General features: G+C 36.3%; 1 non-coding gene across 1 annotated transcript; it reads left to right on the top strand.

Annotated features, from left to right (window-relative positions):
• The first annotated feature begins 3,300 nt into the window (after positions 1-3,300).
• On the top strand, positions 3,301-3,404 carry LOC111756054 (U6 spliceosomal RNA). Its single transcript, XR_002790556.1, has one exon. It is a non-coding gene; the product is annotated as a U6 spliceosomal RNA (small nuclear RNA).
• The last annotated feature ends 8,898 nt before the right edge of the window (positions 3,405-12,302 follow it).

Raw genomic sequence — 12,302 nt, 5'->3', positions numbered from 1 at the left:
TTAGAATAATGCAATAAAGAGCTCTTTAGAAGGTGACTCTTAAAGTGAGTGGTGGAAACAAAAAGGTTTATATGTTGTGAAGTGATCACTGATTTTGGTGCAATGCATTTTATTACAGGTTTCTGATGGTTAGAAATATTAACTTACTGATGCTTACGAGCAGCGGGGAGAATGGACGTAAGCTGGCTGAGGAGGCAGGGACTGCTCTTCCTGCTCAGGCTGACGTGGGCCTAAAGTGCTCCCTTGTGTGCTGTGTTTATAAACTGTCACTGACTCGGGGAAACAAAGATGCAACACAAAAACCAAAATCGGTTTTCAATTGCCCCAAACAAGAGTTCTCAGAAAGCCTTACGGAAGGTGGTTAATTAATTTTAAAAATGTATCAAATTATTTGATAATCCCTTTAGAATTTTTTATTTTTAGCAAGTTGTTTTGTTTTCTGTTTCTTTCGAGATTGGGTTCTTCAACCCTTACTAAAAGACTAGGACAATATTAATGAAAACTTCAACTATGAGAGTGTTTGAGAGAAGAGCAGCAGAGATTAGTAATTTCCTTTCTAAGCATAAAACATTTTCAAAGTCTGTAGTTGAAGAGTACACAAGAATAACTCATTGAAAACCTCAATGAATGTACTATGTATAAAGATTAACAAAATATTTAGTAAACTCTTAGATCTTTCAATCTAACCCAAATTGATTAGGGCAAGATTGAGAGTAAAATAAAGCTTTTATTAAGTTGATTTCTAACTTGTGGGGTAAATTCTAACATATCTAAAAGTGAGGCGGTGTACAGAAGGGTAAAAATGGGTATTCAGTATTGTTTAATTGTCTTGCTAATTTGTAAAGAATGCTAAGTGACATCTGCAAAGACAGAAGGGTGACAAGTGCCAATATTGACTAAGTGTTTAAATAAAGAGGCCTCGAATAACCAGAAATATTAGCAAGAAGTTAATGGGCAACAGCTTGAAAAAGTAAAAATACTTTTGTGAGAGTATACCGAAGCTGCAGATGCTCGACCTGTGCAGACTTTGTGGTGACAGGGAGCAGCGGAGTACATAATAGTAACGCCTGGCATTCAGAGAGCATCTGTCTTTGGGGATTTCAAAGCACTTGGGGCGTGTATTATCTCATTCAGCACTGCCCCCTTTTGTCTGGCCTGGTCCGAGCAGTGGCAATGGGGTATGCAGCCAGCATGCAGGCTGGAGACTTTGTCATGTGTTTAATGACATAAAGGCAAAGTGTCTGGGGCAAAGGGCGCTTCAGGGAGCAAAGAGGCTCATTGATTTTGCACTTGGAAATTTCAGCTAGAAACTGGGCTGTGACCGGTCTCAGTTTGGTTTCCTTGCACATGATTTCCAGAAGGCAGAGGAGGAAGTAAGAGGAGCCGAGAAGGCTGGGGAAAGGTATTATTTTGGTGGAATTGAGCAGGTAGAGATTAAATGCCTCCAAATTCACACCGCACATGTGGAAAGGGGAATAAGCCTCCCTCATGTGGCACTCTGGGTTTTCAGACGTGGAGTCTGCATAAAAACATATTATAACCCAGTATGGAACACAGGCGATGAACTAGATAGGGCACTACAACCATTCCATTGTGTCAGACCATCCTAGAAACTGATGACACAAGTTTTTCCTTGGTAGGAAAAAGATATAATTTGGAGTCAATGCAGAGTTGGAAAATTACCTTGTGACTAAGTATACGGGTGAGGGTGTCGGGGGGCTGCAAGATACAGGTTGAGGAAAATTATTGAGAATAGACATTATAAATCTGGCAGTATGGAAATGAGATTTAAAAACCCTTCCTTTAAAAGAAATCTTTTGTATAGTAAGACAACTCCTACTAAATTCATATCATATTTTTGTTTGACAATAGTATTGTATACATAATAAGATCTATCACTACTTTTAGTCAGAGGGACACATCTTGCAATGTATAAGCATGATGTGATCAATACACACCAGGCAGAGGTTTATGTGTGTTGATTCCTAGCTTAAAACAGCCAACAATAACTATGAAAGATCAAAATCGACCTGTCCATTCTGGAAAATACAGTCCTTAGGTTTATGTAGGTGTTTTTCATCAAAAGAATGTGAACAACTCCTAAAATTTCATAATCGTTCTCTTCCCAGAACTGTTAAACTGTAGCAACTTAATTTTGTGTCTTCCCAAAAGCCCTCACATGAAGGGCAAAAGCAATAGAGAAAAGTCAAAAGTATAGAAAATCAAGCAGCTTTGCTCTAAAATCATATGACGTATCTCCATCCACACATTCAGAAAGAACTTTCAGGAATAAGCATCCCCAGGATTCCTTCAGGAAGTGGTAGCTGTAAGCAGTATGAGCCATTTCCTATGATTCTGCAGCAGGCTTGAATACATCCTCCCTCTCTGTACTTACAGTAGAAACAACCGATTAAAGGAAACAGTCAAGCAGCCACATTATACAGAGAGTGCACAGAGACAATTAATGAAACGTGATCAGTCTCGACATTTTTCATATTGCCAGGGGAAGTGTGCAGAGGATCTTATTACCTAATACACTCTTAAGCGTACTGACAAATGCTGGGCACAGTGCTCACTGTCCTGGTACATACATATACATATGTATCCCTTTCTTTTCCAAAGTTTTGTTAAACACATACAAAATGCCTCCAGATAATAAGTAGAGCTGCTCAAATGCCAAATCCCATTAACAACATCTTATACTGGGTCTCTTAAGAAGCATTTTTTTCAAAACTGACCCTGCAGATTTTATCCAAAGTATGTTGACCTCCAAGGGTCATTCCAGGGAGTCTGTGCATTCAGTTTCTAAACATCAACAGGACCACTGAAACATGAAATTGCTGTGTCCAAAGAAATAAAGCCAGCTCCTAGCTGTTTTAAAAGAAGCTCCTTCTGTACTGTGTTTGGTAGTGGGTTTTTTGTTTGTTTGTTTGTTTTTGTATTTGTTTCAGTATTAACATCATGATTTGATCAAAAGATGAAATTAAATAAATGAGCAAGTAATAATATGTAGCTATTTCTTCAACTTTCCTGTTTAATCCTGCACAAATGAGTTGGCAGAGTTTGTAGACTGGCTTATATTTAAACAACTACAGGCTTTCAAACTAATTAGAGAATTTGCAGAATTTGGCAGCTTCTGCTAAAAATAAGAGTTCAAAGCTGAATGTTATGAAAACGACTGAAAGTTTCCAAGGAACAACTATAATAAAATATCAGCACGGCCCTTGGTATCTCTGTTTCCTCTTGTACTGCTTTTCTTTACTTTTCATGCTACTTGATAGAGGAAGCTACACGACTTTAGTGCTCGCTTTGGCAGCACATAGACTAAATTTGGAACGATACAGAGATTAGTACAGCCCCTGTGCAAGGATGACACACAGTTTCCTGTGCCAAAACATTGTCACTCACTCTTGGCTTAATTTACAGAATCAATGCATCAGTGTTTTCATTATTTCTATGATAAAGTATCTTTTATAAGTATTGAAAATTTTAAGGTTAAAACATTATTTCATTTGTCCTAAACAGTCCATTGTAATATTGGATTTCTCTCTCTCTTTTTTTTTTTTTTGCTAAGAAATTGCTGATGTTTTAATATAGTTTTTGAAAGAAAAGATTTGCCTTGAGTAACAGTTTTTCAGGAATAGTTCATAGACTGATTAAAATACATATCTATTAATTTACAAATTTGAAGTAAATTGTAAACAAGAATTGATTAAGTATAGTCATAGAGAAATAAAATATTAAGTAAAGTGTTGTGACTACCACATGAAGAAAGCAAGGTCTTTAAAAGATGAGTGACTTTCTCCAAATATCTGTGCACATGATAAAACCTGGTAAGAAAATTGTCCCTTCTACTTTGCTGTTCATGCATGAATTAGGATACCAAATTCTTTTGCAAGAATGCCCTACCTGCATATGAAATAGAGATAATCATGAAGAGAGACATTTTGATTCTTGTATCAGAAGTTCTATTACTGACCAACCAGAAAGACCACAACATGCATCCAGGACAGAGCAGTGACGAGGCCACAGTGCATGTACTCAAACAGAGACATGACAGCTTTTTCCCTAATATATCTTTTTGATCTCACAGATACATAATGCAATTAAGAGTCACCGGAACAACAGACATAGAAACTGGACATTTTGGAATCTGTCCTTTAGCACATTATAGCTAACAAAAACAGCACTCAGAACACAACTTATCACGCAGAAATTTGCTAATAGGTAGAGTTTTAGTCAAATTGGTAAGTGTTCTCAGATATATGGAAAATATTACCAGACGTTTCTCTCTCCATTTTTCTCTCCTTATTGTAACAGTCCATAATTGCAAGCCATCTGAGTCATAGGATCAAAGAAGGACGTCAAAGCCTCTTCACTCAGTAGCCTAGGTAGGACTAAAATATTAATTTGAAAAACATAGTTGTATTTAGTTGAAGATGATATCTGTATAGATGCAGCAAAGGTGCACAATGCTGTTCCTTCTCTTTTGACCCCTTACCCCCATCTTGCCATTCTCACTTTAATGTCTTGGGATAGCCATGCATTCTTTTTTATTTAGTTTTTCAAAACTGTATAACTTTCACTCCCACACCCTCCCTGATAAAGCAAAGTCTTTTGAAAGTCCCAGTTGAGCACACAGTCACAGGGCTCAGGTTTCCAGTGTTTATAAAGCATGTGACTCTGCAGTTTTCAAATTCTGCTCTTCTCAGTCCTCTCACATCAAACCCCACCTGCCTGTCCTCACCACCACCTTGCTGGCTGCCTCCCCTTAGGCTTCTGCAAATGCTGACATTCTTTGGTGTGTTCTCTTTAGCTCTCAGCCCTCTCATTAGGACCTTTCAGCTGAAGAGCAGCCTTGATCTGAACTGAAACCCTTACTCAGAATTACAGGTCCTTAAGCATAATAGGGTCTTGAGCATCACCGTTGAAATATCTAAGAGGTATTTCCTTCTAAACTTATCCAAATTCTCTCCCCCCCTCCCTCCTTCTCTCTCTCTCTCTCTCTCTGTCTCTCTCTGTTTCTCCCTCCACTCTCTCACTCTCTTTCTCTCTCTCCTTCTCCCTCTGTCTCTCTCTCTCTCCATTTCCATAGCTCCTGTCTCCAGCCTTGTCTTTTATTCTCACTCTAGTTAATGACTCTGTTCTCCAATCAGCTAAGAAAGAAATGTGTGAACTATCTTGCTTCCTCTCTCGCCTTCGCTCTTCTATCTAAATGGTCATTAAGTTCTGTCAGCGCACCCTGTAAACTTCGTTCAAATCTGCCTGTCCCTTTTGCAGGAGGCACACTCCGCACCCTCATTATCTACTTTGTAGACTCTTGTCAGAGATTTCTGAGCTCTCTTCCATCAGAACTGCCCCCATGTAGTCTGTACCTTGTTGGCAGATTCTAAAATTCATAGCCTATCATGTTGCTTTCTTCTTGGTAATTCTGTAATGTCATCCCTTTGCTTGCAAGATAAAGTCTCATATTGTTCATATATGACATGAGGCTCTCTGTGATCCAGCCTGCCTAGCTGTCTCAGGTCACCTAATGTGCTTTGTACACGTTTCAGGCTCTAATCACACTAAAATATTTATGATCATCTTCCTTTCTTTCTTTTTGTCTGTAAGTGATTTTTGTCTATCCTTAGCCTCTTAAATATTATCCCTACACTGATAACTCTCAAAATTATATCTCCTCTATGGACAATGTCTCTAACTTCAGAATAGCCATGTATCTTCTACCGGTATTCATTTACATGTTTATTTAACACACATCTCAGGCTTACCATGCTCCAAAGCAAACTCCTGATGTTTTCCAAAGATCGTTTTCTTCTTAGTCTCCCCCATATTAAGGTAGGACAGTTTCCTATTTCTTAGTCATTAAGATAAGATTTAGGGATCATCCTTGATATTCTTTTTTTCTTATACAAAAGTTAATAGACACTGCCAACTCTGTCTTAAAAATGTTTAAAAATAAAACCTTCACTGTTTTTTGATGTCTTACTATAGTTCTTTAACTAATTTTGCACACATTATTGTCCTATTCTTATCAAAGCAATCGCTGCTTACCCCCCTACCCCAGGTATTCATTTACTTAACTGAGAAGTTTATATGCTTTGGTCCCTGCATTAAAGGAGAAACCTCTAAATTTTTGTCTACTAAACTTTTCAGTACTCAATCCACTTATCAACTACTTGTGTAATATTTTTCTTGCATGTATTGCCTGTGTGTTGTCCTTTAATCTTTAACATGCTTATCTGTAGTTGGATTGTACAACATGGAAAGTAAGGATTGTATCTTATTTCTTTTCAGCCCTACATTTTGGTCTAGAGTATGAGATCCAGAAACGTTTGTTCAAGTTATTCATTATATAAAATTACAAAATACGTGATTCTAAGTCTTAAGATTATAAATTCATATAATTTTGTGTCTAGTGGTTCTTTAATTTGACAATCTGTGAGGAAGAAATAGTTATATGCATACTATAACATGTAGCCACAATGCTGGCTTGAGGAATCAGGTATAAAATCTATCTCTTCGGTCAGTAGTGATGTGGGAGCCCAATATTCCTGATTTGTAGCTATATATATTATTTATCTCTTTGACATTAGACAGATATTGAACTCAGATAGAACAATTGTTGGAGAGTTTGTTCCTAGCCTATTGGTTGTCATAGGGTGTTGCAAGTTTTAATGAGTGATATGGCCCCTTTTCTTTTCAAATGCCCACATATGGAGCCATTTAATATTTTTATAATTCAGGGTTCAAGATTACCAAAATTCCATTCATAAATTTTCCAGGGCTCCAGGGTTTTAGAACTTGCAGAGAATATCTTATACATTTCTTGCTATTATCTCTTACTACCATCTTATTGTTTCTTACTAGTATCTCTTACTGTTCTGTGTGATTGCATGATTTGTGATAAAGCATGTATCATATATCTTTGTGCCTCCATTTTCATCATTTGGAAGAATAGAAACAGCTGTGAGTCCTGAGCAGCACACAGAGGTCCCTAACAAAATCCTCTGGGCACTATGAAAATTGAAATTGTAGTTTTTTTTTTTTTTTTTTTTTTTTTTTTTTCAGAAAGAGAGTTGAGTTAGACACAAAGAAGTGGGCTTTACCCAGTGGTAACTCACCTTACTGAATAGCCCTGGTAAGTTGCACTCAGTTCACCTGGATGCTGTAGAATATGCCCAAAAGGGAAGATTAGCTTCTCGAAGTAAATGCTTCATTTAAAAACAAATAACTGTAATTCTGAAGCTGGCCGGTTTCTGCTCTACTTTTCTTAATCTGTTAAACAGATCTTAGCATCAATCTCTCTTTATCCTATGATTATACAATCATATATTTTAAAGAATTTTGTAAAAATAGAGCATATTGCTAATAAAATTATAAAATGTAATCAAGCTCCCCCATTCTCACACAAAAGAATGCAGTGCTGTATGCAGAATAATGAGTTTTGAGTCCTGTGGTTTTTCATATACCTATTTCTCCCCAGAGACAAAAATAAACAAATACATTGAATAAAATAAATAAATACATTAGATAAGTGAATTAAAATTGAGTAAATAAATAGCAGGACTTTAAGGCAGCAAGAACCAGAAATGTTTCAGGAGCAGTTTGTCTTCACACAAGGCACTGCAGAAGGCGGGACAGCCAGGTGAGTTTCACGGCTCCCTCCTGAAAGGTGGCTTCTGATTTTCCTGGAAGTTCACCAGGACACGACGTGCTCATTACACTAAGCACACTCCCAGGTGAGTCTGTCGGCTTGCCTGCATCACTTAGGAGTGCTAGGAGTGCAAGCTCATTGCATTATAGTTACATCACCTTCATCCTCCTTTCCCTCCTGCTCCAAATTATCCCAACGGTAATTTATACAACATCTCATAGAAATCATACGCTATGCTGCTTTTCTTTCCCCCAGCTTTATTGAAAGCACATTTGACAAACATTTCTAAGGTGTAAACCATGATGGTTTAGTAGGGCACAGTGGTGTATACCTGTAATTCTAGAATCTGTGAGTGTTGAAGAAGGAAGACTGCTGGATGTTGGAGTCCTGGGCCAGCCTGGGCAACACAATGAGACTTCCTGAAAACAAAATAACTCCTCAACACGTAATGAAATTACTACCATAATCAAGGTGACTAACTCACCCTTCATCTTACATATTTATCATTTTTGGGGAGTTGGTGACAAAAATTAAAATCTTTGTAGAAAATTTCATGCATACAGTACAATACAGTGATGTTAAATATAATCACGCTGCTGTATGTTGGATCCCTGGAACTTATTCATCTGCCTTTCTGCCTCCTGCCCACAACTTCCATCTCATCCTAGTTTCCTCTTCTTTGAGTTTGACTTTTTCACATTTTACATATAAGTGAGATTATATAGTATTTGACTTACCATGTCTGGTTTACTTCACGTAGTATGATGTTTTTCAGGTTCATTTCCTAGATGTTGCAAATGTCAGGATTTCTTACTTTTTTATGTCTGAATAATGCACAATTGTGTGTATATAAAATGTAATATATTAGATAAAAATTTATATTTAATAATATAAAATATATGTTTTGGTGTATAATGTAAGTTAATAAAATAAACTTTATTTTCCTTAACCACATTGTCTCTATCCATTTACCATTTGAAAGACACTTAGGATTTTTCCATATTGTAGATATTGTGAAAAATTCTAAAATGAACATGGTAGTGCATATATCTCTTCAAGATACTGATTTAATTCCCATTGGGTATTTATGTAGAAGTGAGATTGCTGTACCATATAGTAATCCTTTAAAAAAAAAAAAACTTTTGAGGAAACTTACAACCATTTTCTACAAGGCAGTATCAATTTATATTCCAACCAGTAGTACATAAGGCTTCTTTTTTCTTGATACCATAAAAACTTATTATCTCTTTTCTTTTTAATGACAGTTCTCCTAAAAGAAGTGTCAAGTAATACATCTCATTGACATTTTTGATTTGCAATTTCTTCACGATTAGTGGTGTTGAATACATTTTCATACGCCTATTGGCCATTTTTTCTTTATATACTGAAAATAATAATTACAAATCTTTTTTTTCCATCTAGAGAGTTTATTTTTTATTTTTACAGTGTTTTCATTATTAAAGTTTCATGAACTCCTTATATATTTTTCATATTAATCTTGACCTCGCAGATGGATTACAAAATTTTTTTCCTGTTTGGTAGATTGTATTTTTTAAAATTGTTTTCTCTGTTAGACAGAAGCTTTTCAATTTAATGTGGCTTTGAATTATTTTTCTTTACTTTGGTTGACTATCCTTTTGTGTCATATCGAAAATATCATTACAATATTATTTATTTCTCCTATGTTCTCTTTTACAAAGTTTTCCAAGTGGGGTCTTACTTCTTGCATACATTTTGAAGTGTTTCTTGTGTATGGTATAGAGAAGGGTCTGATTACATATTTTTGCATGTGAGTATCTAATTTACCCACACAATTTTTTTAAGAGACTTGCTTTTCCCTTGATATCTCTGTCAATGGTTAGTTGAATGTATTGTATGGATTTATTTCTGGGCTTTCTATTCTGACTTTTGATTTTGATAGCTTTGATACATCAGAAGAGGGATGTCCCTGCTTATACTTTCCTTATTCAAGATTGCTTTATGCATTGAAAAAATCACATTAAAATTTTAATAAAATTTCATTGAATCTATAGTTTTTTAGTAATATGGCCAATTTAACAATATTAATTTACCCGTCCACTTAATTGTGCCTTCTAAAAGAATTTATCTTCTTCTGTAAATGCTTAGAATTTTCATTATGCAAATTTTCCTTTCTTAGTTAATTTACTTCTTAAGTGGAATTTCTTTTATAAGTCAATATTTTGGGGATATAGGGAAACAAAGCTAATTTTTGCATATTGAATTGTATTCTACAGGATGAACTTGTTTATGTCTAACAGATTTTGTGGATCTTTATGGATTTCAATACCTAAGATATTAAAATGTAGTTCTGCAAGATTAAGTCTGCTATTGAAGTTAATTTTGAACTCTTTTCTTCTGTCATCATATTCTATAGTTTCAGTATTTCAGTTTAGCTTTTGGTATTTTCTACTTCTTTATTAAAGATTTTATTTTATTCTTGCATTGTTTTTCTGATCTTTCTTAGTTATCAGTCTGTTCTGTCACATTTTATTGCTCTAAAGACAATTATCTTGAACACTGTGTGAGGAAATTCATACCTATCCATTTCGGGGGGTTATTAATAGATAATACATTCATTTCCTTTGGCAGTGATATTCTTATTTGATTCTGTCTAACCTGTGCAGTGGCATGTATATGTGTGCGTGTGCATGTGCATGTGTGCATTTGAAGGAATAAACACTTTTTCTCAGTTTTGAATGGCTGCTTTTGTCAAGTAAAGAACTTCACCTGCAGGCTCCCTGGGCTGATGGAACTGATGCTTTGACAATAGGTCAACATGATTATAACCACGTCATTGTCTGTTGCTCAATTTGTAGGGCTCACAGTTTGTGGACCTGTTATAATGAGCTTACATAGTAGTGAATTCTTCCTGGCCCTTCATGACCCCATTTAGTGTAGTTAGTGTTAGGACACGATCTGATTCAGGGCCTTCAGTAGGGGTGTGAACAATGGTGAGCTGGTTATCAGATATGTTTATAGGTATGGTTCCCATACTGTCACTGTAAGGTCTCCAGTGGTTCATTTGAAAGATCCCTGGGCCTGAAGACTTGGCCCCCAACACTGGGTAAGAGGGGATAGAACTGAGTCACTGGGCTGAGTCACTGACAGACCACAGTCAGTAGGATATACACAAGTGTGTCTCATTCCAGGTTCCAGGGTAGGCAGAAGTTTCCTGTTCTTTGGAAAGAATTAAAATGTTCAATGAAACTGGAGCCAAATACTATTTCACCTAGAGAATACCTTGTAAATAGAAGGAAAATAAAATGTGTATTGGTATTTTTTGAGAAACAGAAATTTAGCATAGGTTGTAATGTTCTATGGGAAACACAGTTCACAGTTTCTTCTCTTTTCCACTGTAAGCATAGAGGGACTGAGCAGTTTTCACCTCCCCGTGTGAATGCCTCTTCTCAGTTATTGACAGAGGTCTGCACAGAGAGGGTGGGAGCTGGAGAAAGCAGTCAGCTACTCCACCACTGCCCAACACAACACTGTCCTTGTCCCATATTTCATTCCCCACCCACAAGGTTCACCTGAGTGTAAGCAAACACACACCCTGGCTGTCCCATTGCTGTTCTTTGTGCCTGTATCTTTAGATAGGGAATCCTATCATTCACCACCGTGACTCTTGGTCCTGAGAAAATTTCTGGCCATTAAATTTGATTAATGTCATCAACTAACTGACATGTTAGTTACTGCATAGGTAAGCAACCTGAGCCCTTGCCCAGAGGTCCACCTCTTAAATCTATTTTCTGCTTCAGATAGCCTCTAATGTTGATTTCACAATTATTTATTGTTTATGTTCTAGTTTCTTGGAATAACAAAATAAGGCATTTTCTCTTTATTTGTGGACCACACATACAGAAACAGAGAGAGAGAGAGAGAGAGAAAGAGAGAGAGAGAGAGAGAGAAGATGCAGAGATAGAGACCAAGGAAACAGAAACCAAAAATACATTTCATGAAGATCATGTGCATTCTTTCAACAATGAAGAAAGAAATAAGATCTCTTTCTAAAGATTTCACTTCACTTGATTATTGGTTTTATCATTTAAATTAAAAACTGGGTTTCTGTATTACAGCAATAGTATAAAAGCAGTGTTTTTTACACTGTTTTGTCTTTGTTTTACACTGTTTTGTCTTTCTTAAGATGTAATATATAAAACTTCAGCCAAGCAATGATATTGAATCTTTTTAGGCTCTGTTATTGATAAGAAACCTAGTCTTGAACATCTAAGGCTCAAGAAAGCTCAGTGGGCTACTAGACAATCCCACCTGAAACTTTGCAAGCCTTCTTACCAAACCTTAGGGGTTGTTGTACTCTAACGTGACCCCAAAGGCATTTATGTGTCAGTTACAGTGGAAGTGTTTGCCCGTGGCATCCTGCCATGACCCCGTTAGATGTCTCTCAGAAGAGTCTGATGAAAAGTATTATAAAGGCTGCAAAAAGATGATTATGATCTGTCATTAAAAGAATCTACAATGGACTAGACATTATTTTCTTCATTATAAATGAAAATGCAAATGTCCACAATGTTAGCTCTCTAGTCAGTACAATCTATAGTGCAGTGAGGATGTTTGTAATCTCCTCAACTCTTTCCTGAGATGTTGGTAAATTAAATGATAAAAA

This window comes from Cavia porcellus, unplaced genomic scaffold (genome assembly GCF_034190915.1).
Source record: "Cavia porcellus strain 051 isolate PalLab524CR breed Dunkin Hartley unplaced genomic scaffold, mCavPor4.1 scaffold_22, whole genome shotgun sequence".
NCBI lineage: Eukaryota > Metazoa > Chordata > Mammalia > Rodentia > Caviidae > Cavia > Cavia porcellus.
This window is presented reverse-complemented; position numbering and strand designations above follow the sequence as displayed.